This window comes from Cervus elaphus, chromosome 20 (assembly GCF_910594005.1).
Source record: "Cervus elaphus chromosome 20, mCerEla1.1, whole genome shotgun sequence".
Lineage (NCBI taxonomy): Eukaryota > Metazoa > Chordata > Mammalia > Artiodactyla > Cervidae > Cervus > Cervus elaphus.
The window spans coordinates 70,272,074-70,290,267 of record NC_057834.1 but is presented as its reverse complement, the minus strand read 5'-3'; the positions used below and the strand labels follow the sequence as shown (position 1 = coordinate 70,290,267).

The following is an 18,194-nucleotide window of genomic DNA, read 5'->3' as shown; positions in this document are numbered from 1 at the left end:
TACAGTGGGGAATCCACAATTTTTGGTACCCAATGGATATATTAGCTAGACAAACATTTAAAATCCTTCCTATGTTTCCCATTTTTCTAAGCAGTGGGGGTAAAAATGGAAAGTAAGACAAGGTTTACTTCAAAGGTATGTTACTGGTATGGTCTAGGTCACGCAGAAAAACACAGGAAGACCACACTACAGAGCGACAGAGGCTCTGAGAGAATAAGTGTGTGCAAATAAGTATAGAGGGTGTACTACCCATTTATCCCTTAAAGGTTAGTGTCCCAGGGCACCCTGAATCCGTGTTCAGTATTTTCACTGTAAACTTCTTTGCCACAGACATCTTTGTCACAAGAATTTTTGCTACATAACTGATTGGCTGTAAGACAATTTTATTATTAAAGATAAAACAACTGGTTGACAGTTTGGATTCATTTCTCCATTGACACATTATCCCCATTTTTTATACATTTAATTTTGCTACTCATTTCTCATGTTTCATTATGTCCTTTTCAATGTCCCTCTTGTATTTATTATTATTTTATCTTTTATGGCAAAATTGAGTTACTGTAAATTAGTTATTTACAGTATATGTGAAAATATATAGATGAAAATGTTTGCTGAAAAGATGTCTATGGAGAAGAGACTTACAATGGATGTACCTAGAACCCCTTGGATCCATGCTCCCGTAGGATGGCTTAAACACAACTCTGTTTGATTGGTGCAAATGTAATTGCAGTGTTGGACTGAATTTTAAATCATTATAACAGACTCAAACACATCTTTCTTTTTCTTTTTTTTTCATTTATTTATATTAGTTGGAGGCTAATTACTTTACAATATTGTAGTGGTTTTTGCCATACATTGATATGAATCAGCCATGGATTTACATGTGTTCCCCATCCTGAACCCCCATCCCATCCCTCTGGGTCATCCCAGTGCACCAGCCCTGAGCACTTGTCTCGTGCATCAAACCTGGACTGGTGGTCTGTTTCACAATTGATAATATACATGTTTCGATGCTATTCTCTCAGATCATCCCACTCTCGCCTTCTCCCAGAGTCCAAAAGTCTGTTCTATACATCTGTGTCTCTTTTTCTGTCTTGTATATAGGATTATTGTTACCATCTTTCTAAATTCCATATATATGCATTAGTATACTGTATTGGTGTTTTCCTTTCTGGCTTACTTCACTCTGTATAATGGGCTCCAGTTTCATCCTTCTCATTAGAACTGATTCAAATGTATTCTTTTTAGTGGCTGAGTAATATTCCATTGTGTATATGTACCATAGCTTTCTTATCCATTTGTCTGCTGATGGGCATCTAGGTTGCTTCCATGTCCTGGCTATTATAAACAGTGCTGTGATGAACATTGGGGTGCACGTGTCTCTTTCAGATCTGGTTTCCTCAGTGTGTATGCCCAGCAGTGGGATTGCTGGGTCATATGGCAGTTCTATTTCCAGTTTTTTAAGGAATCTCCACACTGTTCTCCATAGTGGCTGTACTAGTTTGCATTCCCACCAATAGTGTAAGAGGGTTCCCTTTTCTCCACACCCTCTTCAGCATTTATTGCTTGTAGACTTTTGGATAGCAGCTATTCTGACTGGCGTGAGATGATACCTCATTGTGGTTTTGATTTGCATTTCTCTAATTATGAGTGATGTTGAGCATCTTTTCATGAAACACATCTTTCTTAATCAAAATAGGAGCCATTACAATCAACACATCTCTGCCAATGAGAAATAAGTTTGTTTATTCCTGTAGCATAAAAACCTGTGCTTTGGGATTTTATGAACACTTGCAAAGCATTTTCTGCATCCTGCTGGTTGTGGAAGCATTTTCCCGGCAAAAAGTTGTTGAGATGCTTGAAGAAGTGATAGTCTGTTGGCAAGAAGTCAGGTGAATATGGGAGATGGTGCAAAACTTCATAGTACCATTCATTCAACTTTTGAAACACTGGTGGTGCAATGTGCAGTCAGTCATTGTCATGGAGAAGCATTGGGCCCTTTCTGTTGACCAATGCTGGCTGCAGGCCCTGCAGTTTTGGGTGCATCTCATTGATTTGCTGAGCATAATTCTCAGATGTAATGGCTTTGTTGGGATTCAAAAAGCTGTAGTGAATCAGACAGGGAGCAGACCACCAAAGAGTGACCATGACCTTTTTGGGGGTGCAAGTTTAGCTTTGGGAAGTGCTTTGGAGCTTTCTTCTCAGTCCACCCATTGAGCTGATCATTACCAGTTGTTGTATATAATCCACTTTTCATCACACATCACAATCTATGAACAATAGTTCATTTTTCATAGAATAGGAGAAGATGACTCTTCAAAACACAAAGTTTTCTGATTTTTGATCAGCTCATGAGGCACCCACTTATCAAACTTTTTTACCTTTTCAATTTGCTTCAAATGCCAGAGAACTGTAGAATGGTTGACTTTGAGTTCTTCAACAACTTCTCATGTAGTTGTAAGAGGATCGGCTTTGATAATTGCTCTCAGTTGCTTGTTGTCGACTTCTAATGGCCAGCCACTAAACTTCTTATCTTCAAGATTCTCATCTCCTTTGCAAAATCTCTTGAACCATCTTTGCATTATATGTTTGTTTTCAGTTCCTGGGCCAAATGTGTTGTTGATGTTGTGAATTGTCCTTGTTGCTTTATGACCCATTCTGAACTTAAATAAGAAAATAGCTGGAGTTTACTTTTTGTTTAACATCATTTCCATAGTCTAAAATAAATGCAAAATAAACAACACATTATAAGTCATTAGCAAAAAACATAAAGTGAGAAATGCATGTTAAAATGATGTACAACATAACCACATTTATTTAAGAATGTATTCCAATATCAAATATGAAATTTCAACAATGCACAAACTGCAGTTACTTTTGCACCAACCAAATACATGACTTTTTATTAACTTTTGCAGCAGTATTTTGAGGTAAGTATCATTTTCCCATTTAATGGATGAAATAAAAATTGAAGAGGAGGTAATGTAACTGCCTAGAGTCATATACCTCATAAGAAATGGGTGTAAGATTAGGACAAAAGTTAGTCAACAGCAAAGCCCAAATATGTGTTCCACCACACCAAGATTTTCAGGAATTCATAAAAACGTGATGAGATATCCTCCACTTATCTGGGATTCTTGGGACACAGACTGGCCACCACCCTCTACATTTCAATTATGTAAGTCATGGAAGGTTAGGCTTCCATTGGCAGAGTCTGGCACTAGGAGATGAGAGAACTTTGAATTTCTGCTCAAGAAAATAGCCTATATTCATGGATATTAAATTAAGAAGTGAAACAGCTAAATCAAAATAGCCAGCAGCGTGTTCCCACATAAAACCTTATACCTGGCTTCCAGGCAACTGAGAATCCCTAACTCTTAAATGGAGGATGAAACAAAAGATGCCAATAAGCTTATTGCTTGACTGTTAAATCTAGAGATCATTTATAAATCTGCCACATGTTGTAAATCTGACTGTAAAGGCCCTGTGTATTGAAGAGTTGGAACTTATTGTTGAAATAAATGAATATATTTTGTCCACGTCATTCATGGCCCTTTACCCATAGTTGTCTCTCTCATGCTCTCCAACTAGTCATTATTAGCCACAATTTGAATCTATCTGATGCCAGGCAGAGTACTTATCCCTGAAGCTACCCAATGAATTTATCAAACGGAAAGATAAACCAGTGTTCTAGGCTATGTTGCTCTATGTGCTGGAATCAGAATTCAAACCCAGCCCCTCTACCTCCTCTCACTCTGCTACTCACCCTGTTAGGGATGAGAAAAGCCAGCAGGAAGTAACAGATGTTGTCCCAGGATATTAGCTGGAAATGCTCTCCATATCTTCTCAGCCACCATTTGATGCTCATCCCTTTGTGCCTCATCCTCTGGCTTTGGACATCTGTTCTAAATCCCTGAATTTGTTGGCCGCATAGATTTTCCTTGTATGCCTCCCACTTATATCTTCTTTCTACACACTCTGACATCATCATTGACTCCCTGCAAAACTGTATTAGACTCAAGTCCACAGAGCTGGGGTGTCTATGACTTGATATACACTCCTTGAAAAGGGAGAGAAAATTGCATGCAATGTAAAGATGCTAATAAGGTTGTGATGAGATTGAAGATTAACTTAAAAAATAATTTTGGTTACAGAATGGAGAATGGATTGTAGGGAGGCAAATGTGGACACAGAGAGGACAATTGAATGGTTATTGCTGTAATGTAAGTTAAGAAATGGTCTTGGCATGCACCAGCAAAATTCCATTAGAGTGGAGTGCTGAAGTGTCAGGGAATGTTTGACGGGAGGATTCCTACGTGCTGTCTCTCATGAGTCCTTTGTCCCTCTTCAAGCGGAACAGCACGCTGCTCCCAGGGACTGAGGTCATTGTGTGAGGCAAGCATGAGTCTCCTTTAGTAAACATTCTCCTTAGGACAAAACAGCTTAATCTCCTTCCCCTTACTTGAGATATAGATTGTCTCCTGACCTTGTGACTAACGTTACCCCTTGTTCCCTTGGTAACGGTTGCTGTACATTTGGTTTTCTGATCTCTATCATTCCCGAAAGAAGTTTCTTGTACTGCAGCCTATATATACTCATAGAAAAATCATTAAAGCACCTTTGCTCCATCAGAGCTTAGGTCCCCGGGTCTTTTTTGTCTCTCTCTCTCTCTCTTTCTCTCTTTCACTTTCTTATCGTCGACTCCGCACCACAAGGTTCCGGTCCATTAAAGGACACCAACACTGAAGAGCATAGATTCTGGAGGCAGACTGCCCAAGCCTGATTCCCAGTTTTGCTATTCTCCAACTATGTGGTCATAGGCAAGTTGCCTAACATCTCTGCATCTCACTTCTCTCACTTAAAAATAAAGTTAATAATAATAACAGCGACACATGCCTCCTAAGGTTAAGAATGTTAAATGAATTAACATAGGTGAAAGTGGGCTGGCACATAGTAAGTGCTAAGAAGGTGATAACTCTTATGGAAGACAATGGAAATGGAGTAAAGGGAGATAAAATTAAGGGGGGAGAATATGTCATTTAGTTGATTTACTATGGGAGATAAATGATTCTTAGGTTTTTATTTTGAGGCATTGCCTCCTGAGATTTCAGTCTCCCCAAAAGTGCAGTTTTGTAAGGAGGGGAAATTACGATAGGAAAAGCCTGAGATTGGGCGGGATGGAGGTGTGTGTGTACTTACGGGTCAACAAGCACACTCACCAGTTAAGATCCTCCCAAGTTAGTACAAGTCCAAGCCCTAAGAGAAACTTCATCATAGTGAAAACCATCAGTATTAAATCTAAGAATTGCCTGTATTTACTGTGACATTCTCATCTTCCAACTGAGGACACTGCAATTCAGAGATATGACTTGTCAAGTTCAAGCTGCTAGAAAGACAGGGCACACACTTTGCCCTGGTTCTAGAACCTGCATTGTTTTGCGGTGGTCCACTGCCCCACAGCCATCAAATGACACCCAGGTGTAGGGGCCTGGAGACCGCAAATGAAGAAGCATCAAGTTTGGGCTGCAAGATGATGGTTGATGATGATGGGCATAGCTCAGAGTGTGCATTTTAATGTATAAAGGGCTAATTTGGTTCTGTATACTTGAGGCATTTAATTATTTTCTTCTTACTCTTCTACAGTATAAATAAATTTATCAGATAATGCTTACTAGAACCATTCTATCTTCAGAATATTAGGCTTCCCAGGTGACTCAGTGGTAAAGAATTTGCCTGCAAAGCAGGAGACCTGAGTTATATCCCTGGGTTGGGAAGATCCTCTGGAATAGGAAATGGTAACCCATTCCAGCATTCTCGCCTGGGAAATCCCATAGACAGGCAAGTCTGACAGGCTAAAGTCCATGGGGTCAAAAGAGCTGGACACAACTTAGCTATTAAACTACCACCAACAACAACAACACTGAGACATACAAAGATACAAAACATTATAAACGTGATGTAAGTTCTAAGGTCTTACTACTAAGTGAGCAAAATTCGTTTTTAAGTTTTAAAATAATGTTTTATTAATTAACCATCACCCTCTAGATAGTCATTGTTTACATCTCCTTCAGGATGGTTCTATCTTAAAATATCTGTATCAGTTCAGTTCAGTCGCTCAGTCGTGTCTGACTCTTTATGACCCCATAGACTGCAGCACACCAGGCTTCCCTGTCCATCACCAACTCCCAGAGCCTACTCCAACACATGTCCATCGAGTCAGAGATGACATCCAATCATCTCATCCTCTGTCGTCATTCCTTCAATGTTTCCCAGCATCAGGGTCTTTTCAAATGAGTCAGTTCTTCGCATCAGGTGCCCAAAGTATTGGAGTTTCAGCTTTAGCATCAGTCCTTCCAATGCATATTCAGGACTGATTTTCTTTAAGATGGGCTGGTTGAATCTCCTTGCAGTCGAAGGCACTCTCAAGAGTCATCTCAAGCACCACAGTTTGGAAGTGTCAATTCTTTGGTGCTCAACCTTCTTTATGATCCAACTCTCACATCCATACATGACTACTGGAAAAACCATACCTTTCACTAGATGGGCCTTTATTGGCAAAGCAATGCCTCTGCTTTTTAATATGCTGTCTAGGTTGGTCATAACTTTCCTTCCAAGAGCAACCGTCTTTCAATTTCATGGCTGCAATCAGCATCTGCAGTGATTTTGGAACCCCCCCCCAAAAATAAACTCTTACTGTTTTCATTATTTCCCCATCTATTTGTCATGAACTGATGGGACCAGATGCCATGATCTTGGTTTTCTGAATGTTGAGCTTTAAGCCAACTTTTTCACTCTCCTGTTTCACTTTCATCAAGAGGCTCTTTAGTTCTTCTTCACTTTCTGCCTTAAGGGTGGTGTCCTTTGCATAACTGAGGTTATTGATATTTCTCCTGGCAATCTTGACTCCAGCTTGTGCCTCATCCAGCCCAGCGTTTCTCATGATGTACTCTACATAAAAGTTAAATAAGCAGGGTGACAGTATACAGCCTTGATGTACTCCTTTCCAGATTTGGAACCAGTCTGTTGTTTCATGTCCAGTTTTAACTGTTGCTTCTTGACCTGAATACAGATTTTTCAGGAGGCAAGTCAGGTGATCTGGTATTCCCATCTGTTGAAGAATCTTTCATAGTTCATTGTGATCCACACAGTCAAAGGCTTTGGAGTAGTCAATAGAGCAGGAGTAGATGTTTTTCTGGAACTCTCTTGCTTTTTCGATGATCCAACAGATGTTTGCAATTTGACCTTGGTTACTCTGCCATTTCTAAATCTAGCTTGAACATTTGGAAGTTCATGATTCATGTACTGTTGAAGCCTGGCTTGGAGTTTTGAGCATTATTTTGCTAGCGTGGGAGATGAGTAAAATTGTGTGGTAGTTTGAACATTCTTTGGCATTGCCTTTCTTTGGGATCGCCATTCTTTGGGATGGAATGAAAACTGACCTTTGCCAGTCCTGTGGCCATTGCTGAGTTTTCCAAATTTGCTGGCATATTGAGTGCAGCACTTTCACAGCATCATCTTTTAGGATTTGAAATAGCTCAACTGGAATTCCATCACCTCCACTAGCTTTGTTCGTAGTGATGCTTTCTAAGGCCCACCTGACTTCACATTCCAGGATGTCTGGCTCTAGGTGAGTGATCACACCATCGTGAAGATCTTTTTTGTACAGTTCTTCTGTGTATTCTTGCCACCTCTTCTTAATATCTACTGCTTCTTTTAGGTCCATACCTTTCTGTCCTTTATCGAACCTATCTTTGCATGAAATGTTCCCTTGGTATCTCTAATTTTCTTGAGGAGATGTCTAGTCTTTCCCATTCTACTGTTTTCCTCTATTTCTTTGCATTGATTGCTGAGGAAGGCCTTCTTATCTCTTCTGGCTCTTCTTTGGAACTCTGCATTCAAATGGGAATATCTTTCCCTTTCTCCTTTGCTTTTCACTTCTCCTCTTTTCACAGCTATTTGTAAGGCCTCCTCAGACAACCATTCTGCCTTTTTGCATTTCTTCTCCATGGGGATGATCTTGATTCCTGTCTCCTGTACAATGTCACGAACCTCCATCCATAGTTCATCAGGCATTCTATCAGATCTAGTCCCTTAAATCTATTTCTCACTTCCACTGTATAGTCATAAGGGATTTGATTTAGGTCATACCTGAACAGTCTAGTGGTTTTCCCTACTTTCTTCAATTTAAGTCTGAATTTGGCAATAAGGAGTTCATGATCTGAGCCACACAGTCAGCTTCCAGTCTTGTTTTTGCTGACTGTATGGAGCTTCTCCATCTTTGGCTGCAAAGAATATAATCAGTATGATTTCGGTGTTGACCATCTGGTGATGTCCATGTGTAGTCTTCTCTTATGTTGTTGGAAGAGGGTGTTTGCTATGACCTGTGCGTTCTCTTGGAAAAACTCTATTAGCCTTTGCCCTGCTTCATTCCATACTCCAAGGTCAAATTTGCCTGTTACTCCAGGTGTTTCTTGACTTCCTACTTTTGCATTCCAGTCCCCTATAATGAAAAGGACATCTTTTTGGGGTGTTAGTTCTAAAAGGTCTTGTAGGTCTTCATAGAACCATTCAACTTCAGCTTCTTCAGCATTACTGGTTGGGGCATAGGCTTGGATTACCGTGATATTGAATGGTTTGTCTTGGAAATGAACAGAGATTATTCTGTCATTTTTGAGATTGCATCCAAGTACTGCATTTTGGACTCTTTTGTTGTATGATGGCTACTCCATTTCTTCTAAGGGATTCCTGCCCACAATAGTAGATATAATGACCATCTAGTTAAATTTACCCATTCCTGTCCATTTTAGCTCACTGAATCCTAGAATGCCAACACCCACTCTTGCCATCTCCTATTTGACCACTTCCAATTTGCCTTGATTCATGGACCTAACATTCCAGGTTCCTATGCAATATTGCTCTTTACAGCATCAGACCTTGCTTATATCATCAGTCCCATCCACCACTGGGTATTGTTTTTGCTTTGGTTCCATCCCTTCATTCTTTCTGGAGTTATTTCTCCATTGATCTCAAGTAGCATATTGGGCACCTACTGACCTGGGGAGTTCCTCTTTCAGTATCCTATCATTTTGCCTTTTCATACTGTTCATGGAGTTCTCAAGGCAAGATTACTGAAGTGGTTTGCCATTCCCTTCTTCAGCGGACCACACTCTGTCAGTTTTCATTTCAATCCCAAAGAAAGGCAATCCCAAAGAATGCTCAAACTACCGCACAGTTGCACTCATCTCACACGCTGGTAAAGTAATGCTCAAATATCTCCAAGCCAGGCTTCAGCAATACATGAACTTTGAACTGCCAGATATTCAAGATGGTTTTAGAAAAGGCAGAGGGACCAGAGATCAAATTGCCAACATCTGCTGGATCATCAAAAAAGCAAGACAGTTCCAGAAAAACATCTATTTCTGCTTTAATGACTATGCCAAAGCCATTGACTGTGTGGATCACAATAAACTGTGGAAAATTCTGAAAGAGATGGGAATACCAGACCACCTGACCTGCCTCTTGAGAAACCTGTATGCAGGTCAGGAAGCAACAGTTAGAACTGGACATGGAACAACAGACTGGTTCCAAATCGGAAAAGGAGTACACCAAGGCTGTATATTGTCACCCTGCTTATTTAACTTATGTGCAGAGTACATCATGAGAAACGCTGGACTGGAAGAAGCACAAGCTGGAGTCAAGATTGCTGGGAGCAATATCAATAACCTCAGATATGCAGATGACACCACCCTTATGGCAGAAAGTGAAGAGGAACTAAAAAGCCTCTTGATGAAAGTGAAAGGAGAGTGAAAAAGTTGGCTTAAAGCTCAACATTCAGAAAACTAAGATCATGGCATCTGGTCCCATCACTTCATGGCAAATAGATGGGAAAACAGTGGATACAGTGTCAGACTTTACTTTTTGGGCTCCAAAATCACTGCAGATGGTGATTGAAGCCATGAAATTAAAAGACACTTACTGCTTAGAAGTAAAGTTATGACAATCCTTGATAGCATTTTAAAAAGCAGAGACATTACTTTTCCAACAAAGGTCCATTTAGTCAAGGCTATGGTTTTTCCAGCAGTCGTGTATGGATGTGAGAGTTGGACTGTGAAGAAAGGTGAGCACTGAAAAATTGATGCTTTTGAACTGCGGTGTTGGAGAAGACTCTTGAGAGTCCCTTGGACTGCAAGGAGATCCAACCAGTCCATCATAAAGGAGATCAGTCCTGGGTGTTCATTGAAAGGACTGATGCTGAAGCTGAAACTCCAGTACTTTGGCCACCTCATGAAAAAAGTTGACTCATTAGAAAAGACCCTGATGCTGGGAGGGATTGGGGGCAGAATGGGAAGGGGACGACAGAAGATGAGATGGCTGGGTGGCATCATCGACTCGGTGGACATGAGTTTGAGTAAACTCCAGGAGTTGGTGATGGACAGGTAGGCTTGGCGTGCTGTGATTCATGGGGTCACAAAGAGCTGGACATGACTGAGCAACTGAACTGAACTGAACTTCTTTGGGATTGGAATGAAAACTGACCTTTCCAGTCCTGTAGCCACTGCTGAGTTTTCCAGTTGCTGGCACTTTGAGTGCAGCACTTTCACAGCATCATCTTTTAGGATTTGAAATAGCTCAGCAGGAATTCCATCACGTCCACTAGCTTTGTTCATAGTGATGCTTCCTAAGGCCCTCTTAACTTTGAGTTCCAAGATGTCTGGCTCTAGGTGATCCCACCATCGTGGTTTCTGGGTCATGAAGATCTTTTTTGCATAGTTCTTCTGTGTATTCTTGCCACCTCTTCTTAATATCTTCTGCTTCTTTTAGGTCCCTACCATTTCTGTCCTTAGTTGTGCCCGTTTTTGCATGAAATGTTCCTTTGGTATTTCTAATTTTCTTGAAAATACCTCTAGTCTTTCCCATTCTATTGTTTTCCTCTATTTCTTTCATTGATCGCTGAGGAAGGTTTATTATCTCTCTGTGCTATTCTTTGGAACTCTGCATTCAAATGGGTGTATCTTTCCTTTTCACCTTTGCCTTTAGCTTCTCTTCTTTTCTTGGTGCTTCTCCAGTGGCTCAGACAGTACAGCGTCTGCCTGCAATGTGGGAGACACAGGTTCAATCCCTGGGTCAGAAAGATCCCCTGGAGAAGGAAATAGCACCCCACTCAAGTACTGTTGCCTGGAAAATTCCATGGATGGAGGAGCCTGGTGGGCTATAGTCCATGGGGTCAGTTGCAAAGAGTCGGATGACTGAGCAACTTCACTTTCAGTTTTTCTTTCCTCAGCTATTTGTAAGGCTTCATCAAACAACCATTTTGCCTTTTTGGATTTCTTTTTCTTGGGGATGGTCTTGACCACTGTCTCCTGGTCAGTGTCATGAACCTCTGTCCATAGTTCATAGTCATAGTCCATAGTCAGGCACTCTCCCTATCAGATCTAATCCTTGGAATCTATTTGTCACTTCCACTGTATAATCATAAGGTGTTTGATTTCAGTCATACAAGAATGCTCTAGTTGGTTTCCCTACTTTCTTCAATTTAAGTGTGAATTTTGCAATAAAGAACTCATGATCTGAGTCACAGTCAGCTCCCAGTATTGTTTTTGCTGACTTTGTTGTTTTGCTTCTGCATCTTTGGCTGCAAAGAATATAATCAATCTGATTTTGGTATTGCCCATCTGGTGATGTCCATGTGTAGAATCTTCTCTTGTGTTGTTGAAAGAGGGTGTTTGCTATGGCCAGTGTATTCTTTTGGCAAAACTCTGTTAGTTTTGACCTGCTTCATTTTGTACTCCAAGGCCTAATTTGCCTGTAACTCCAGGTATCTCTTGACTGCCTACTTTTGCATTCCAGTCCCCTATAATGAAAAGGATATCTTTTTTGGGTATTAGTTCTAGAAGGTCTTGTAGGTCTTCATAGAACCGTTCAACTTCCCAGGACATAGACTTGGATTACTGCAATATTGAATGGTTTGCCTTGGAAACAAACAGAGATCATTTTGTCCTTTTTGAAATTGCATCCAAGTACTGCATTTTGGACTCTTTTGTTGACTATGTTGGCTACTCCATTTCTCCTAAGGGATTCTGGCCCATAGTAGTAGATGTAATGGTCATCTGAGTTAAGTTCACCCATTCCAGTCTATTTTAGTTCCCTGATTCCTAAAATGCTGATGTTCACTCTTGCCATTTCCTGTTTGACCACTTCCAAATTGCCTTGATTTCAAGGACCTAACATTCCAGGTTCCTATGCAATGCTGTTTTTTATAGCATCGGACTTTACTTCCATCACTAGTCACAGCCACTACTGTGTGTTGTTTTTGCTTTGGCTTCATCTCTTCATTCTTTCTGGAGTTATTTCTCCCCTGATCTCCAGTAGCATATTGGGCACCTATCGACCTGTGGATTTCATCTTTCAATGTCCTATATTTTTGCCTTTTCATACTGTTCATGGGGTTCTTAAGGCAGGAATACTGAAGTGGTTTGCCATTCCCTTCTCCAGTGGACCACATTTTGTCAGAACTCTCCACCATGAACCATCCATCTTGGCTGGCCCTACATGGCATGGCTCATAGTTTCATTGAGTTAGACAAGACTGTGGTCCAAGTGACCTGTTTGATTAGTTTTCTGTGATTGTGGTTTTCATTCTGTTGGCCCTCTGATGGATAAGGATAAGAAGCTTATGGGAGCTTCCTGATTGGAGAGACTGAGTGAGGGGGAAATTTGGTCTTGTTCTGATGGGTGGGGTCATGCTTAGTAAATCTTTAATCCAATTTTCTGTTGATGAGGGGGGCTGTGCTCCCTCCCTGTTGTTTGACCTGAGGCCAAGCTATGGTGGAGGTAATGAAGATAACGTCCCATGCACGCACCCTTGCACTGAGTGCCCCCAACCCTGCAGTAGGCCACTGCCAACCCAAACCTCTGCCAGAGACTCCTGGACACTCATGGGCAAGTCTGGGTCAGTCACTTTTGGGGTCACTGTTCCTTTCTCCTGGGCCCTGGTGTGCACAAGGTTTTGTTTGTACCCTCCAAGAGTCTGTTTACCCAGTCCTGTGTAAGTTCTGGTGGCTCTATGGTGGGATTAATGGCGACCTCCTCCAAGAGGGCTTATGTCATACCCAGATCTGCTGCACCAGAGCCCCTGCCCCTGTTGCAGGCCACTGAAGATCCATACCTCCACAGGAGATACTCAAACAGTTCTAGCTCAGTTTCTGTGGGGTCTCTGAGTCCTGGTGCACACAAAGTTTGTTTAAGCCCTCCAAGTGTCTCTGGCGGATATGGGGTTTGATTCTAAATGCAATTTTGCCCCTCCTACCATCTCGCTGGGGTTTCTCCTTTTCCCTTGGACATGGGGTATCTTTTTTTTGGTGGGATCCAACATTCTCCTGTCGATGGTTGTTCATCGACAGTTGAATTGTAATTTTGCTGTAATTTTGGTGGTGGAGGAAGATGGAGGATTAGAAGGACATGCGTTCCTCTTCTCCTGTGAGAACTCCAAAAAAAAAAATCTGTCTGCTGTATTATAAAAATAGATATAATTCCTTCATTTACAGACCATGTATTGTCTTCTTAGGTAGAAATCCAGACACTGGGATGCAATCATGAAGTAAATCAGGTCCCTGTTCTCAATAGTATTTGTTCTAGTGTGGACACAAATAACTGAATAAATGAATAAGATAATGACACCATATTGCTGTATGTAATAACTTCAGTAAGACCCCACAATAACCTCCCACCTTTCTATATCAAATACTTTAAATTAGGTCTCTCACGGTAGTCCAAGGTGTGTGGTTGATGAGCAACTCAACCCTGTGCACATGAAGGGATTAGAGCTCCTTCTAGATATCTAGTCTACCACCTCCTAGGGCACTGTTGCTGTCAAGCTGGGTCACCATTACATCCAGGTGTCAGATGCTAGGAAAGTCTTTAGACACCAGTTACTTTCCTGTATATCTTGTTGAAGAGAACTTTGAAACTAAGGGAAGGAGAGGTGTGTGTGGCTAGGCATTCATGTGGTTGGCTTGAATTCTGCTACTCTGCAAAGACAGGGAACAGGATTTCAAGAAATATCTAGTCATCTCTGCATAATTCTGTGCTTTATTTATCTTAATAAAGGACATGTTGATAGTAAATTGTCTTAAAATTTTTTCACAAACCTTGATTAACCACTCTCCTGTGGTATGTGGTTCATTGCCAATTTTTTACTACTAGAAACAAAGCAACAGTTAATAATTTGTAGTTAACTTTTTAGATTATCTCCTTCAGATGTATTCCTAGAAATATAATTATTGATAATACTTGAAAAGTTTTGCTATTTTTTTTTGAAAATTATCTCCCCAAAGCACTATAGCCATGTTTCATTTACCTACAGAATACCTTTCTCTTGTTGGAAGCAAATTTAGAACTCAAAAGTTTTTATTTCTTTTCATATGAGGGAGAAAAACTGTACCTCTCTGTTTTAATGGGCATTTCTTTGTTATTTAAACATGTTTTTCCCCTAATTATTTTTTACCTAATTGCATTTCTTGCATTTACCTCTAAGAGTATTTGTATTGAATTGAATATATTTATATACATTAACTATTAATCTGTTGTCATATTTGTTACCAGTATGTGTCCTTCTTAAGTTTTTCCAGATATTGTTATTAGAAGATATTCATGATTGGTATATTGATTGTACAAAATTATGCTCCAATAATAACCCTCATTAAATGTTTTTACTTCTCTGGGCAATGTAAATGAGCAGTCAACCTTTTTATTGCCCGTCCTTAGAACTTTTAGGCATATATAACTCAACATAAGCTTGAGTAACTTGATATTGTTTGTTCTCTTTAGGGAGGCTGAGTCATAGTTTAGGGAAGTGTTACAGAGTCTAGGGAAAGATGTCTCCTGTTTTCTGCATTTCCTTCAGAATATAAACTCAAGAATATGATCTGGGGTAAAGTTGGTCCACTGTATTCACTTTGTCTTTTGAAAGGAATTTGAAAGAGGAAGTTGCCAGGTCAGTGAGATCTCTTCTCATGGTTCAGCTTTCTTGCATGGTTGGTTGCTCCTTTCATTCTCACCAAAATGGCACATTCTCCAACAACTTTCTTTCAATGCATCCTATCACCTAATGATGTGTTCTTACATACGTTCTTAGGTTCATACTCAATATGTATGCATGAAAATATCTGAAAATTTGATCTTTCAAAATATATAATTGCATTGTGAAATAAAGACAATTTAAGAATAAAAAGTTGTCTTTCAGTAAGACCTACTCTGATCATCCTTTTAAAAACTGAAACCCTTACCACCATCTCTACCCATTCTTCTTTTCTGATTAATTTTTTCTCCATCATATTATTTCTTTCTAACATACTATAATATTTACTTTTTTAAATTGTCTGTCTCTCTCCAATAGAGTATAAGTAAGCCCCATAAGGGCAAAATTTTTGTCTGCTTTGTTCACTCATGCAGCCCCAGTGTCTAGAATAGTCCCTGGCACATAGTACATCTTAAAAAATAATTGTTAAGTCAATGGGGAAACATTACAGTGACTTACAACAACAAAAATTTTCTTCACTCATGTAACGTGTCTTTCAAAGATTAGAGGCATCCTTGCTCCATGACCTTTTCATTCTGAGACTCAGTTGACAAAACAACCATAATCTTGGCTATTTTGAGGAAATAAAAATTGATGAGGGAACTCAGGACAGCTGTTTCATCTTCAGTTGGCAGCACTGATCCCTTTCATAAACATTCCCTTGGCCAAGGCAATTAATTTGGCCAGACAGGATATCAGTGGGCTGGGGATGTATGACCATCTCACCAGGATGGGCAGTGGCTATTTGAAACAGTTATACAGTCTACCATACTGATGTTCTCCTTATTTGCCTTCCTATAACACATATGATAAAGTCATCTGAAAGCAGAGAAAAATCTCAACAGCGTATTTATGTTCTCTTAAAAGATGACAGTGCAAAATGAAGTAATGATAGATTCTAATCTGCAGTTTGTGGGTACCTAGGTGAGAATAATTGTTCTAAAAGAGATCACAATTAGAAGTAAATTTGAGTTCTTCCAACTACACATTCCCGTGTGCTCTCTCTCCTTTTCTTTCTTGTTGTTAAAAGACATTCTATCCAAGGGCTGTAACTTTTTGAAGATGCAATAACTATAATATTGCCTGCCTTAGACACTAAGCAGAATTCTCAATGCAATATTCAAAATGAGAATGGGTTATATATGTAACCACTCTATGAAGCTTAAGAAATCCCAAACCAAACATATTGCAAAACTTAATTGAAAAAGAAGAAAAAACTTTTTATAGTGACAAAGACAAAAACTATAAACCTCCACAAAAGTTTAGGATCATTCCTCAGAATTAAAGTAATTTTGAATATCAGTAGAGAATACCTGGCACAATTTCAAACCAAGTGGTAGATAGATTTCCCACATGCCAGAGATTAGCTGAGGTATGGAAGGGAAGGATAAACCCATGTATACAACTCACAGCACAGATAACAAACTTACATAAACAATTTATTTGCACTAAACTGATTTTGAGACTGCATGGAACAACCAAAACTATACTTATTAACCTGCCCTGAATGTTGCAGATTAATAATGGCTGTAAATGCCCTCCCATAAATGTATTCATTAATAGTATTATTTAATAAGCCACTTTTTATTCTGAGTTTCTCCTTTCATCTTTATTGTTTTGCTTTCCTCTTTCCTTTGAATTGGACTCCAATATACCAGGAAGTATGCTGAGAGCTAAGGATATATAAAATATGTTTCATTCCCATGAGGACTTTACAGTCTGGTAGCACAAACAGGTTTGCTTTTGTTACTGTTTACTTGCTAAGTCATGTTTGACTCTTTTGCGACCCCATAGACTATAGCCAGTCAGGCTACTCTGTCCATATTTATCAGGCAAGAATATGGAGTGGGTTGCCATTTCCTTCTCCAGAGGATCTTCCCAACCCAGGGATCAAACCCACATCTCCTGCATTGGCAGGCAGATTCTTTACCACTGAGCCACCAGGGAAGTCCCACACAAAGTCAGTCAGTCAATAATTAAAAAGAGACCAAGTGCTTCCATAAAGATGTTTGTGTGGGAATTCAGTGACAAAGCACCAGCTCAGCATAGAGCTGACAGAACCCCAAGTGTGAAGGATAAATAGGTGGGCTTGGAAGTGAGAGGACTGGCAGTTAGATGGAGCAAGGTATGCAAAGTGGAGTGATCTGGGAGAGTCCAGCCTAGGGGCCCTGAAGTATGAGCTGTGAAGGAAAGCAGTGGGTGATGGGACCACAGCCATGGTTCTTAATGGAGAATGGAGGGATGGGGAGAAAGGTGAGAGATTTTGCTACCCAAGGGACTTTCTGCAATGTCTGGAGATGCTTTTGATTGCTACAACTTGAGGGGCTTGCTACTGGCCTCTAGTGGGTAGAAGCCAGGAATGCTGCTAAACATCTTGCAAGGAACAGGACTATCCCTGTAACAAAAACCTGTTTGGTCTATAAAATCAGTAGTGCCAAGGCTGAGAAATCCTGGGCTAGAGAATAGTAGAAGCCATGATCCTCCTACATACTCCCGATTTTTAGGAATAGGGAACCTGAAAACAAGGAAAGAAAAACTTTTTAATATCATTGTTGCTCTCAGCATTTGGTTGGCAGTGATGTTCTTGCTTGAAGAGATAAGTCATTGATGAATATGATTATCTCATTATGTTGATTCTACGGTCTATCAAGGAATTTTTGAATTATACATAGATCCTACCATAAGAAAGAAAGAGAGAAGGTGAAGTTGCTCAGTCGTGTCCGACTCTGCAACCCCATGGATTGCAGCCTACCAGGCTCCTCCATCCATGGAATTTTCCAGGCAAGAGTACTGGAGTGGGTTGCCATTTCCTTCTCCAGGGGATCTTCCTAACCCAGGAATTGAACCTGGGTCTCCTGCATTGCAGGCAGACACTTTACCATCTAAGCCACCAGGGAAGTCCATAGACCATCATTTATTTGGAAAAGAATCTGTGATGACTATATCTATCTGTAATGAATCAAATCAGTGATTTTATCCTGAATTAAACACATCAGTAGAACAAGTTTTTTTGGAATTCCAAACAAAGAGTTCTGCTCTGCAGTGACACAGAATAAACCTACCAGGCTCAGTAGACCCGTTGGGATTTATCTCTTAATCTTACCTTTTTTCCTAGCATT

The 18,194-nt window shown here is 40.1% G+C and overlaps 1 non-coding gene across 1 annotated transcript; it reads right to left on the bottom strand.

The window, feature by feature from the left end:
* Positions 1-17,899: 17,899 nt before the first annotated feature.
* On the bottom strand, positions 17,900-17,972 carry TRNAC-GCA. The gene has a single exon. It is a non-coding gene; the product is annotated as a tRNA-Cys (tRNA).
* Positions 17,973-18,194: the final 222 nt, after the last annotated feature.